Genomic DNA, 11,110 nt, shown 5'->3' with positions numbered 1-11,110 from the left:
GCAAGCTTCTGTGTCTTTCCCAGCAGTCGTGGAAGGCCATCTGTCCCTTCACATTTTAAGAGTTGAGGTCATTCTTGTAACTTGTTCTTACAGCAGCACTTCTGTAAACCTGACATGCACAGAGTCCTCTAGGAACCGCATTCATGGTCAGGTTCACAGGCCCCACCTCCCAGAGAGTCTAATGAGTTAGACCTGGACTGGGGCCTAAGACTGCATTTTTTCCAAGTCCTTCCATGGGATTCTGATGGAGGTGATACACAGCCAGCTTTAATAAATGCTGCCTGACAATCTCCTCTCTATCAGTACCGTGCTGCAGCAAAGAGCTGGAAGGCACACGTGAGCGCACACGTGAATACACCCACAGAGGAATCGCTTGCGTTATGTAGTACACTGTTTTCTAAAAGGTTGTATGTGTATTACATTTTATCTATCACCTCACATGCGAAAGACTAAACATCCACATAGTATTTTTCTTCAGGGAAAGGACTGCACCTTAAAAGTGTTTTTATCTTCAGCACCCAAACACGATGCCTGATGCTTAGCTTTGGTTGAATTGAATATTGGTCCAATGACTGACTATCCGGTTTGCTCAAAGAGGGGGTAGGTCTTAACATCTTTCGCTCTTAACATCATTCACTCTCATCTCCACTTAACGATCTGTAAAAGCCCTGCTGTTATCTGGCAGTTCAGAAGGATGAAAGACAAAATATAAGACAGATACTGAAATAGCTCTGTGAATGAGAAGCTTCTAGACACATGGTTACCTTAGTCTCAGGGTCTTTCTAACCTGGGAAGTTATAACCTCAGCTTTGCCAGGAGACTTAATCATCTATTACATTTGTAACTCCAAGAGAAGGAGAAGAGACGTGATAAATGGAACCAACACGAGGTCTCGGATTCCCCTTTCCCAAATAACAGAGAAGATGAGCTTTGTTCCTGAGTCAACGAATCACAACGTATTATTTAGCAAAGTGAATTAGAATCTCCTCGAGAGGTGTGACACAGAGGTACAGAGGCTCACCGGAACAGAAGCTGGCGAGGGTGTGGCTGGCCCAACCTAAGAGGTCAAAGCGCAGCAGATTTTCGGTATGGCTTCGGCAAGCCTCCAGAGCAGGCGTTTTTCCTGAGCTGCTAAATGAAGGTTTTCAGCTGATTTGTTTATGTGACAGCTTGCCTGTTAACAGCAAAATATCGATTCCTCTAGCTTAGCAAGGAGGCTCCTAAAACATTTCATCCCTAAACTCATAAATTGGTAATAAAAAAAATTAAGCTTTCCCAAGGAGTTTGCTTGGCCTCCAGTGTTCGATCGGACAAGGCACAGATATTTTTCCTGATTCTGCAGTTAAAAGCCAGACTTCCTGCTTTCTCTGGTTCGACTTATTGGATAAGCCTTTTGAACAATGGAACTCGTTCTTAGTGTGTTTTATTTTAACCTCAGTGATGATATACATCTCAGCAGTAAATTTTTAAATAGCTGTGTTATATATGCTGAATAAATGACGAACCCAGTTGTGCTTTCAGCTATCTCATAGAGCATCTGGAAGGTAATCAGGGTCAAGATTGAGAGACAGAAGGATAGGGAGGGAGAAAGATTTAATATATGTCATGTTCCGACAAGTAGGAGAACTGTTGATTTATGCCAAACTAGGCTTAAAAGAAACAAAACCATCATCTATGGTAAAATCGTTAGGGACACACTCCCCACATACCAGGAAGGGTCTTATGAACATTTGTGTAAGTAAACATCATCAACACATAACAAAGTTGACAAGATATAGGCACAGATCGTAACAATGGCTCACATTGTACACGGTTTCCAAAGCCCTTGTCTCATTTCAGTATCATTATAGTCCTCCCCTGTAAGAGTTATGATCCTTCTGTTTTTGCTTTTTAGTCTTCGACAGCTTTATTGAGGCGTAATTGACATACAATAAGCTACACATGTTTAGAGTATATCATTTGTAAGTTTTGACCTACGCAATGTATCACCCCCCAAAATTTCCTGGTGCCCCTTTATCATCTCTCTCCCACCCCTCTCCCAAGCAACCTAGCAGCAGATTGGCTTCTGCTTTCTTTTCTTCTTCTTCTTTTTTAAAGATGTTATTAATTTATTCATGAAAGAGAGAGAGAGAAAGGCAGAGGCAGAGGGAGAAGCAGGCTCCTCTCAGAGCAGGGAGCCCGATGCAAGACTCAATCGCAGGACCCCGGGATCACGATCCGAGCTGAAGGCAGACGCTTAACCAACTGAGCCACCCAGGCGCCCTGGTATCTGCTTTCTGTCACCATAGATGAGTTTGCACATTCCTAAATTTTCTATGAATGGAATCATTCACTATGCATTCATTTTTGTTGTTGTTGGGACTCTTCCAGCATAATTATTTTGATTTCATCCATGTTGCTGAATAGATCAAAGTTCATTCCTTTTCATTGTCAAGTAGCATTCCAGTATATGGCGATACCAGCAGGTTGATGTGTTCGTGCGCTCAGGACACTTGGGTTGTTTCCAGTTTGGGCTTATTACAATTAAAGTTGCTGTGAACATTCATGCACAAGTCTTTGTATGAATATGTTTTTCTTTTCCTTTGGGTAAGTGCTTCCACGTGAATTGCTTGGATCATATGGTAGGTATGTGTTTAATTTATTCTTTTTTAAAAATATTTTATTTATTTATTTGTCAGAGAGAGAGAGCACAAGCAGGGGGAGCAGCGGGAAGAGCAGGCAGAGGAGGAGGCAGGCTCCCCACTGAGCAGGGAGCCTGCTGTGGGACTCGATCCCAGGACCCCAGGATCATGACCTGAGCCGAAGGCAGACACTCAACTGACTGAGCCACACGGGTGTCCCAAGTATGTGTTTAATTTCTTTAAAAAGTGCAAAAATGTTTTTCAACATGTTCATATCATTTATATTCTCAGCAGCAGTGTATGAAATTTTCAGTTTCCTCTACTCACACCCAATCTTGGTATGGTCAGTCTTTATCATTTCAATTTAATTTTAATTTAATATAATAGATGCGTAGTGGCATCTCATTGCGGTTTTAATTTGCATTTCCTTACTGACTAATTATGTTGAACATCTTTTCCTATGCTTATTTGGCATCAGTATATATTTGGTGAAATGTCTGTGAAAATCTTTGGCCCATTTTTTTTATTGGGTGGTTTGTTTTGTTATTATCGAGTTTTGAGAGGTTTTTAAAAAATATATTCTGAGCGCAAGTCCTGTATCAGACATATGCTTTACAAATACTTTCTCTCAGTCTATGGTTTGTTTTTTCATTCTCTGAACACTGTCTTTTGAAGAGCAGAAGTTTTTAACTTTGTTGAAGTCCAGTTTACCAATTTTTTAATAGATTGTGCTTTTGCTGTGTTATTCTAAGAAACCTCTGCATCATCCAAGATCACAAAGATTTTCTCCTCTATGTTTTCTTCTAGAAGTTTCTAGTTTTCATTTTTATATTTAAGTCTAGGATCCTTGTTGAGTTAAATTTTGTATATGGTATGAGATATGGACTGAAGCTTTTTTTGGGGGGCACACGGTTTTTCAATTGTTCAGACTGTTGAAAAGACTACCTTTCTCCACTGATTTACCATTATACCTTGGTCTAAAATCAGTTGTCCATATAGGTATGAGTCCATTTTTGAATTCTCTATTATGTTTTGTTGATCTCTTTGTTGATCTTGGTGTAATCCTATATTGTCTTGATTACTACAGCTTTAAAATAAGTCTTGAAATCATTTAGTATCTGTCCTCCAAAATCAGTGTTCTTCAAAGTTGTTTTGGCCGTTCTAGGTCTTTGCATTTCCATATGAATTTTAGAATTGATTTTCATTTTCTACAAAAAAGTCCTGTTGAGACTTTGATTAAGATTACATTAACTCTATAGACCAATTTAAGGGGGATTCGTGTCTTAATTATATTAAATCTTTTGACCCATGAACAAGGCGTACCTCTCCATTTATTTAGGTCTTGTTTAACTTCCCTCAGCAATGTTTTGTCATCTTTGGTGTACAAGTCTCTCACATCTTTTGTCAGATTTATCCCTGAGTGTTTCATATTTTTGATGCTATTTTAATGTTACTGCTTATTTAAGTTCAATTTCTGATTGTTGCTGGTATTTAGGCATACAATTGATTTTCATATATTGATTTTGTGTCGTGCAATTTTGCTAAACTTATGTTTTAGTTCTAGCAGCTTTTTTTGTAGATGTAATCATATTTTTTACATGGACGATCACGCTAAGAATAAAGAGTTTCACATCTTCCTTTCCGATCTGAATACCTCTTAATTATTTCCTTGTTTGATTGTACCAAGTAGACCTCCAATCCAATGTTGAATAGAAGCGGTGAGAGCGAACATCCTTGTCTTGTTGCTGATCTCGGGGCAAAGCATTTAATCTTTCACTATTAAGTACAATGTTAGTAGTAGATTTTTTGCACATGCCTATATTCATTTTCATTGCTGCATAATGAATAACCCCTAAACATAGCAACCTAGAGCAACAAACATTTTTTTAAAGATTTTATTTATTTATTTGAGAGAGACAAAGTGAGAGAGAGAGAGAGAGAGAGAGGGCGCACAAGTTGGGGGAGGGGCAGAGGGAGAAGCAGAATCCCCATTGAACAACGAACCAACCCAATGTGGGTTCCCAGGACCCCAGGATCATGACTTCGGCCGAAGGAGACACTTAACCGACTGAGCCACCCAGGTGCCCCTGGAAACAACCATTTATTATCTCACAATTTCTGTGGGTCAGGAATCCGGACATGGCTTAGCTGGGTTCCTCTGCCTCAGGGTTTCTCACAGGACTGTGATCAAGGCATTAGCTGTGGCTGTTGTTTCATCCAAAGTCTGAGTGCAGGGAAGATCTGCTTCCAAGCTTACTCATGAGGTTGTTGGCAGGATTCATTTCCTCACAGGCTGTTTGATTGTGGGTGTCAGTTCCTCTTTAGCTATTGACCTGGGGACTCCATCAGTCCTTTGCCACATGGGTCTTTCCATAGGCAGCTCAGCTTCCCTCAGAACAAGCCAATGAGAGAGCATGAGAGAGCAAGCAAGATGAAAGTCACATTCCTTTTGTTAACTAATCTCAGAAGTGACATCTTATCACTTCTGCAGAATTCTGTTTGTAAAAAAGTGAGTCATCACTCAGTCTGGCCCATACTCAGGGGAAGGGCTTATAGAGGAGGCAGGGAACATCAGAAGCCATCTTTGAGTCAGCCTACCACAATGCCTTCTAACAAGTTGAGGAAGTCACCTTCGGTTCTTAGTTTGCTAAGAGTTTTTACTCAAAACTGTATGTTAGATTATGTCAACTGAATTTTACTTCATGTGGATTCTTTTTTAGTTTGTTCATATGGTGACATTTTAAAAAAGATTTATTTATTTATTTGAGAGAGAAAGCGAGAGAGAGGGAGAGAGAGGGAGAGAGAGAGAGAGGCGGGGAGGGGCAAAGGGAGAGGAAAAGAGAATCTCAAGCAGACTCCGAGCTCAGTGTGCAGAGCCCAACGTGGGGCTTGATTCCACGACCCCAAGACCACCACCTGAGCTAGAATCAAGAGTAGGTCGCTTAACTGACTGCACCACCCACGCACCCCTGTATGGTGACTTTTTAAGGTTTGTTTATTACTGATTTGATTTTCAAATGTTAAACCAAAACTGAATTCCTGAGATGAACATCACTTGCTCAGGATGTATTATCCTTTTTATAAATTGTCTGACTCTACTTGATAACATTTTTTTATAATCCTTACACCTGTGTTAATGCTATACGAGAGATACTGGTCTGTAGGTTTTTGTTTGGTTGTTTGTTTTCTCATGATATATTTGCCTGGCTTTGGTGAGAGGATGGTAGTGTTGGCCTCCTAACACCAGTTGGGGAATAATTCTTCCTCTTCAGTTTTTGGGAAGAGTTTGTATAATACTGGTACTGTTTCTTCTTTCTGTATTTGGTAGAATTTATCAGTGAAGCTATGTGGGCCTAGAGTTTTCTTTGTGGAAAGACTTTTAACTACAAATTCAATTCTTCTCATGGATATGAGCCTATTCAGGTTATCTATGTCTTGTTAAGTAAGCGTGGCAGTTTGTGTCTTTCAAGGAAGTTTTCCATTTCATCTAAGTTTTCAAATTTATTAGCATCAAGTCATCCATAACATTTCCTTCTTAACCTTTTAATATATGTAGGATCTGTAATGTCATCTCTCTTATTCCCAATATTGGTAATTTGTGTCTTATCTCTCTTTTTCTGGCAAGATGTTTATCAATTCTGTTGTTTTATTTTTCAAATAAAGAGTTATTGGCTTCATTGATTTACTTTTCTGGTGTTTTGTTTTCTATTTTGTTGATTTCAGCTTTGACTTTTATTAATTCCTTTCTTCTACTTCCTGTGCTTTTATTTTTTAGTTTCTTAAGGTAGAAGTTTAGATCATTGATTAAGACTATCTTTTTAAAAAGATTTTATTTATTTATTTGCTTCTTTGTTTATTTAGAGCATGAGTGCAGGGGAGGGGCAGAGGGAGAGGGAGAGAAAGCTCAGAGCCCAGCAGGGGACTCAATCTCACAACCCTGAGAAGATGACCTGAGTTGAAATCAAGAATCCCTCACTTAACTGACTGAGCCACCCAGGCTCCCCTGAGACTATCTAATGTAAGCATTTAGTGCTATAAATTTCTTCCTCAACACCACTTTGGCTGCTGCCCATGAATTCTAATTTAGAATTAGTACAAAATACTTTATAATTTCTCTTTTGATTTCTAATTTAGAATTAGTACAAAATACTTTATAATTTCCCTTTTGATTTTTTCTTTGATCCATGGGCCACTTAGAAGTGTGCTGTTATTTGGTTTCAAAATATTTGGGGATTTTGCAAATATTTCTGTTACTGGTTTTTAATTTAATTTCCTCATGGTTAGAGAATCTAATTTGCATGACTTACATACTTTTAAATTGTCTGATGGCCCAGAATATGGTCTATCTTGATAAATGTTCCTTGTGTCCTAGAAAGGGAGATGGTTTGATGTTCTTATTGAATGGATGGTTCTATAAATGTCAATCAAGTAAAGTTGTTTGATCATGTTGTTTAAGTCTTCCATATCCTTGATGATTTTCCATCTACTTGTATTAATTATTGAGAGGGAAGTATTAAAATCAACTATAATTATGCATTTGTTTCTTTCTCCTTACAGCTCTATCAGATTTTTCTTCATGCCTTTTAAAACTGTTTTATTAGGTCAATAAATGATTAGGATTGTTATGTCCTCCTGACGCATTAATCCAGTTTTCGTTATGAAATGGCCGTTTCTATCCCTGGTAATATTCCTTGCTCCAAAACCTACTTTGTTATTAATATAGCTCCTAAAGCTTTCTTTTGACTAATGTTAGTATGATTCTCTTTCATCATTTGTTTACTTTTAACCTATTGGTGTTAACATATTTAAATTGTATTTCTGTTGGTAGCATCTAAGTGGGTTCTTGTTTTCTTTGTCAATCTGATAACCTCCCTTTTAACTGGATTGTTAGATCATTTATATTTAATGGGATTATTGACATTCTTTGGTTTACATCTACCATCTTGCTATTTGTTTTCTATTTATTTGTCCCATCTGTTCTTTGTTCCTGTTTTTCCTCTTGTTCTGCCTTCTTTGTATTGAGTTTTTAAACTTCATTTTACATCCTTTGTTGACTATTTTACATCCTTTGTTGACTTATTAGCTATAACTTTGTTTTATTGTATAAGTAGTTGCTTTAGGGTTCGTACTATGCATCTTTCACTCATCACAGACTACCTCCAAATGATACTCTATCACTTCACACATAGTATGAAAATCCTACAATAGCATAGCTCTGTTTCTCCCCTCCCAGGTTTTACGATATGGTTGTCATATGTTTATGTTTAAAACTCTGTTGTACATTGGGTTTCTAAAATTTGTTTGTGTTGTTTTTTTTAAGCAGTCAATTATCTTTTCAAGAGATTTAAATCATACATAAAATTCTTACAAATTTACCCAGGTAGTTACAACTTCTAGTGCTTTGCAGTCCTCTGTATAGATCCATATTTCTTTTTGGTATCATTTTCCTTCTGCCTGAAGACTTCCTTTAATATTTCTTGTACTGATGGTATGGTGGTGATTAATTTTTTCAATGTTATATCTTAAAAAGTTGTTATTTTGCCTTCATTTTTGAAAGATGGTTTTGACTACACATTGAATTGTAGGTTGACAGGGTTTTTTTTTTAGTACTTTAAAGATGTTTTTCCACTGCCTTTGAGTTTGTATTGTTTATGACAAACGAATATGATGTCATCCTTACCTTTATTCTGCTGTACATGACATGTCATATTCTCTCTGGCTGCTTTTAAGATTTTTCTCTTTATCACTGATTTTGACCACTTTGATTATTATGCACTTTGGAATAGTTTCCTTATTTTTTGTGTGTGTTTGGGGTTCATTGAGATTCTTGGATCTCTGGCTTTATAGTTTTCATCACATTTGGAAAACTTATACCTATTTCTCCTTCAAGACTTTTTTCTATTCCCCTCCACCTCCCTTAAGGACTCCAGTTACATACCTTTGTGTTGCTTGAAGTTGTCTCACAGCCCATTAATGCTCTTTTCTTTCCTTCCTTCCTTTCTTTTTTTCCTTCTTCCTTTTTTCCTCATTCTTTCTTTCCTTTTTTTTTTTTTAGTCTTTTTTTCTCCATGTTTTTCATTTTGGATAGTTCCTGTTGCTATGTCCTAATATTCACTGGTCTTTGCTCCTGTTATTTCTAACCTTCTGTTAATCCCATTCGGTGTTTTGTTTTGTTTTTGTCTCAAACACAGTAGTTTTCATGGTACTTTCCATGTTTTCTCAGGTAAGGAAGTTTGGGGTTTTTTTTCCTGCTTCTACATATAGAATACAGTAATAATAACTATTTTAGAGTTTTTATCTGCTAATTCTAACATCTAACATCTGCCAACACTGGGTTGGATTTGACTGAGTGAGTGATTGATTATTCTTCTCATTATGGGTCTTATTTAACACCTTTTTTTTTTTTTTGCCTGCCTTGCAGTCTTTGATTTGATGCCAGCTGTTTTGAATTTTACCTTTTTGTGTTCTAGATATTTTTATATTCCTATAAGTATTCTTCAGTTTTGCTCAGGAATGTAGTTATGTTATTTGAAAATAGTTCGGTCATTTCAGGTAGTGTTCTTATGATTCGTTAGGTAGGTCTAGAGCTAATTATCCCTACTAAGGCAAGAACTTCCCGAATACTCTACCTATGCCCCATGAATTACAACTTTTCCTGGCCTGGCTGGTGATAACGTTATTATCCTGGCTCAGTGTATTAGGCACAGTTATCTCTGATTCTCTCTGATAGTTCTTTCCCCAATCTCAGATGGTTTAGTCACACACATGCTTTGATCAATACTCTCCTAAGTACTTGAGTGGAACCTTTTGAAGATCTTCACAGAACTCTCTCATTGTGTACATCTCTCCTCTCTGGTATTCTGACCAGCTGTCTCTAGTTGCCTTAGTCCCCTCAGACTCTCAGATCTGTCTCCCCAGCTCAGGGAGACCTCGAGGCTCTGCCTGGGCTCCCCTTTCTGCACCGCAACCTGGAAACACTCTCAAACCGTAAGGTGGGGGTGATCATAGATTCCATCTCATATCTTTCCTTCTCTCAAGGATCACTGTCCTTTGCTGTCTGATTTTCAGTGACTTGAACACTGTTGTTTCAAATATTTTGTCTGGTTTCTGTGGTTGTTTCAGGCAGGAATATAAATCTGGTCCCTCTTGCTCTACCCTGACTAGAAGTGGATATATGGATATATATATGATCATTCCATTTTAAAATGAAGAAATGATCTCAAGAGGACTTAGTGCTATAGTAAGTGGGAGAGCTTGGATTCACGCCCAGTTCTTTTCACTCTTACTTCAAAAACATTATCTTAGAAGTATCTGTATGGCTAGAGAAACTGTAGGGATTTCCCCCTCCCCTTCCCAACCTGTGGCTTTTAAAAATTGTTCATTTATGTTTAATCTTTAGTTTTGTCTGTTTGTTTTTAGGAGTAAAGGTGAGCAACTATTTGGGACTGTATATCTACTCTCCATCTCTCTTTTCAGGGACAATAATGTCCTTAAAGAGCTGCATTCTCTAATGCCTGGTATTTATTGTGAATCAATAGAGAACCTTTCTTTTTTTTTTTAAGATTTTATTTATTTATTCAACAGAGATAGAGACAGCCAGCGAGAGAGGGAACACAAGCAGGGGAGTGGGAGAGGAAGAAGCAGGCTCATAGCGGAAGAGCCCGATGTGGGGCTCGATCCCAGAACGCCGGGATCACACCCTGAGCCGAAGGCAGACGCTTAACCGCTGTGCCACCCAGGCGCCCCAGTAGAGAACCTTTCTATCTGTGTTTGAACCTTGGGTAAATGTTTAGCTTCCGTTCTTATTTCTTAGTCTCACTTATAGGTCATGTGCTTGCTCAGTTCAAGACCTTTGTTTCTTCCTCTGGAAGAGTACCCTTCTGTCATTCTCTCCATCAAATTCTGTCCCTCATTTCAACCCCATCCCAAGCTCTATTTCTACTAGGAAAACTTCCCCACCTATGCAATTTCTACCTCTATAAAATCATGCTTAGTTTGTTTGGACAAAATGCTCCCAAGGTCCCTTCCAGTTCTGAAGCAAGTTTTGTGGGGGCTGATATTACTCTCTCCCCTTTCTAAATTACACTGTTGGGCATAAATTGATTCTGAATTATATTCTAACTTCTATTATATATCTATTAAATTCTATGCACTCTGTCTGGCAAGTTGCCCATCATCAATAAGTTCCAAATAACTCTTGTTGAAAGAAAGGACGAATGGCATTTTTTCCCCTAGTCATTCGATGTGTGCCTTTTTTCCCCCCTTCTTAACCAGAAAATAAGTTTCCTGAGGGCAGAGTTCATATATTTTGCTTATTTGATATTACATACAGGACCTACACTATGCTAGGGGCATTGTTGAGTGTTTGCAAGGACTCTGATTCCATGGGACCACCAGCAACCTGATTTTCCAGAATCATGCTACCAGGCTCAGGTGATAATACATAGTCCCAAAGTAAATACATGTTGAATGAACAATGAGGTGGCTCG

The sequence above is a fragment of the Ursus arctos genome, chromosome X, assembly GCF_023065955.2.
Source record: "Ursus arctos isolate Adak ecotype North America chromosome X, UrsArc2.0, whole genome shotgun sequence".
In the NCBI taxonomy this organism is placed as follows: Eukaryota; Metazoa; Chordata; class Mammalia; order Carnivora; family Ursidae; genus Ursus; species Ursus arctos.
The sequence above is the reverse complement of the archived record's forward strand: the minus strand, read 5'-3'. Positions refer to the sequence as shown.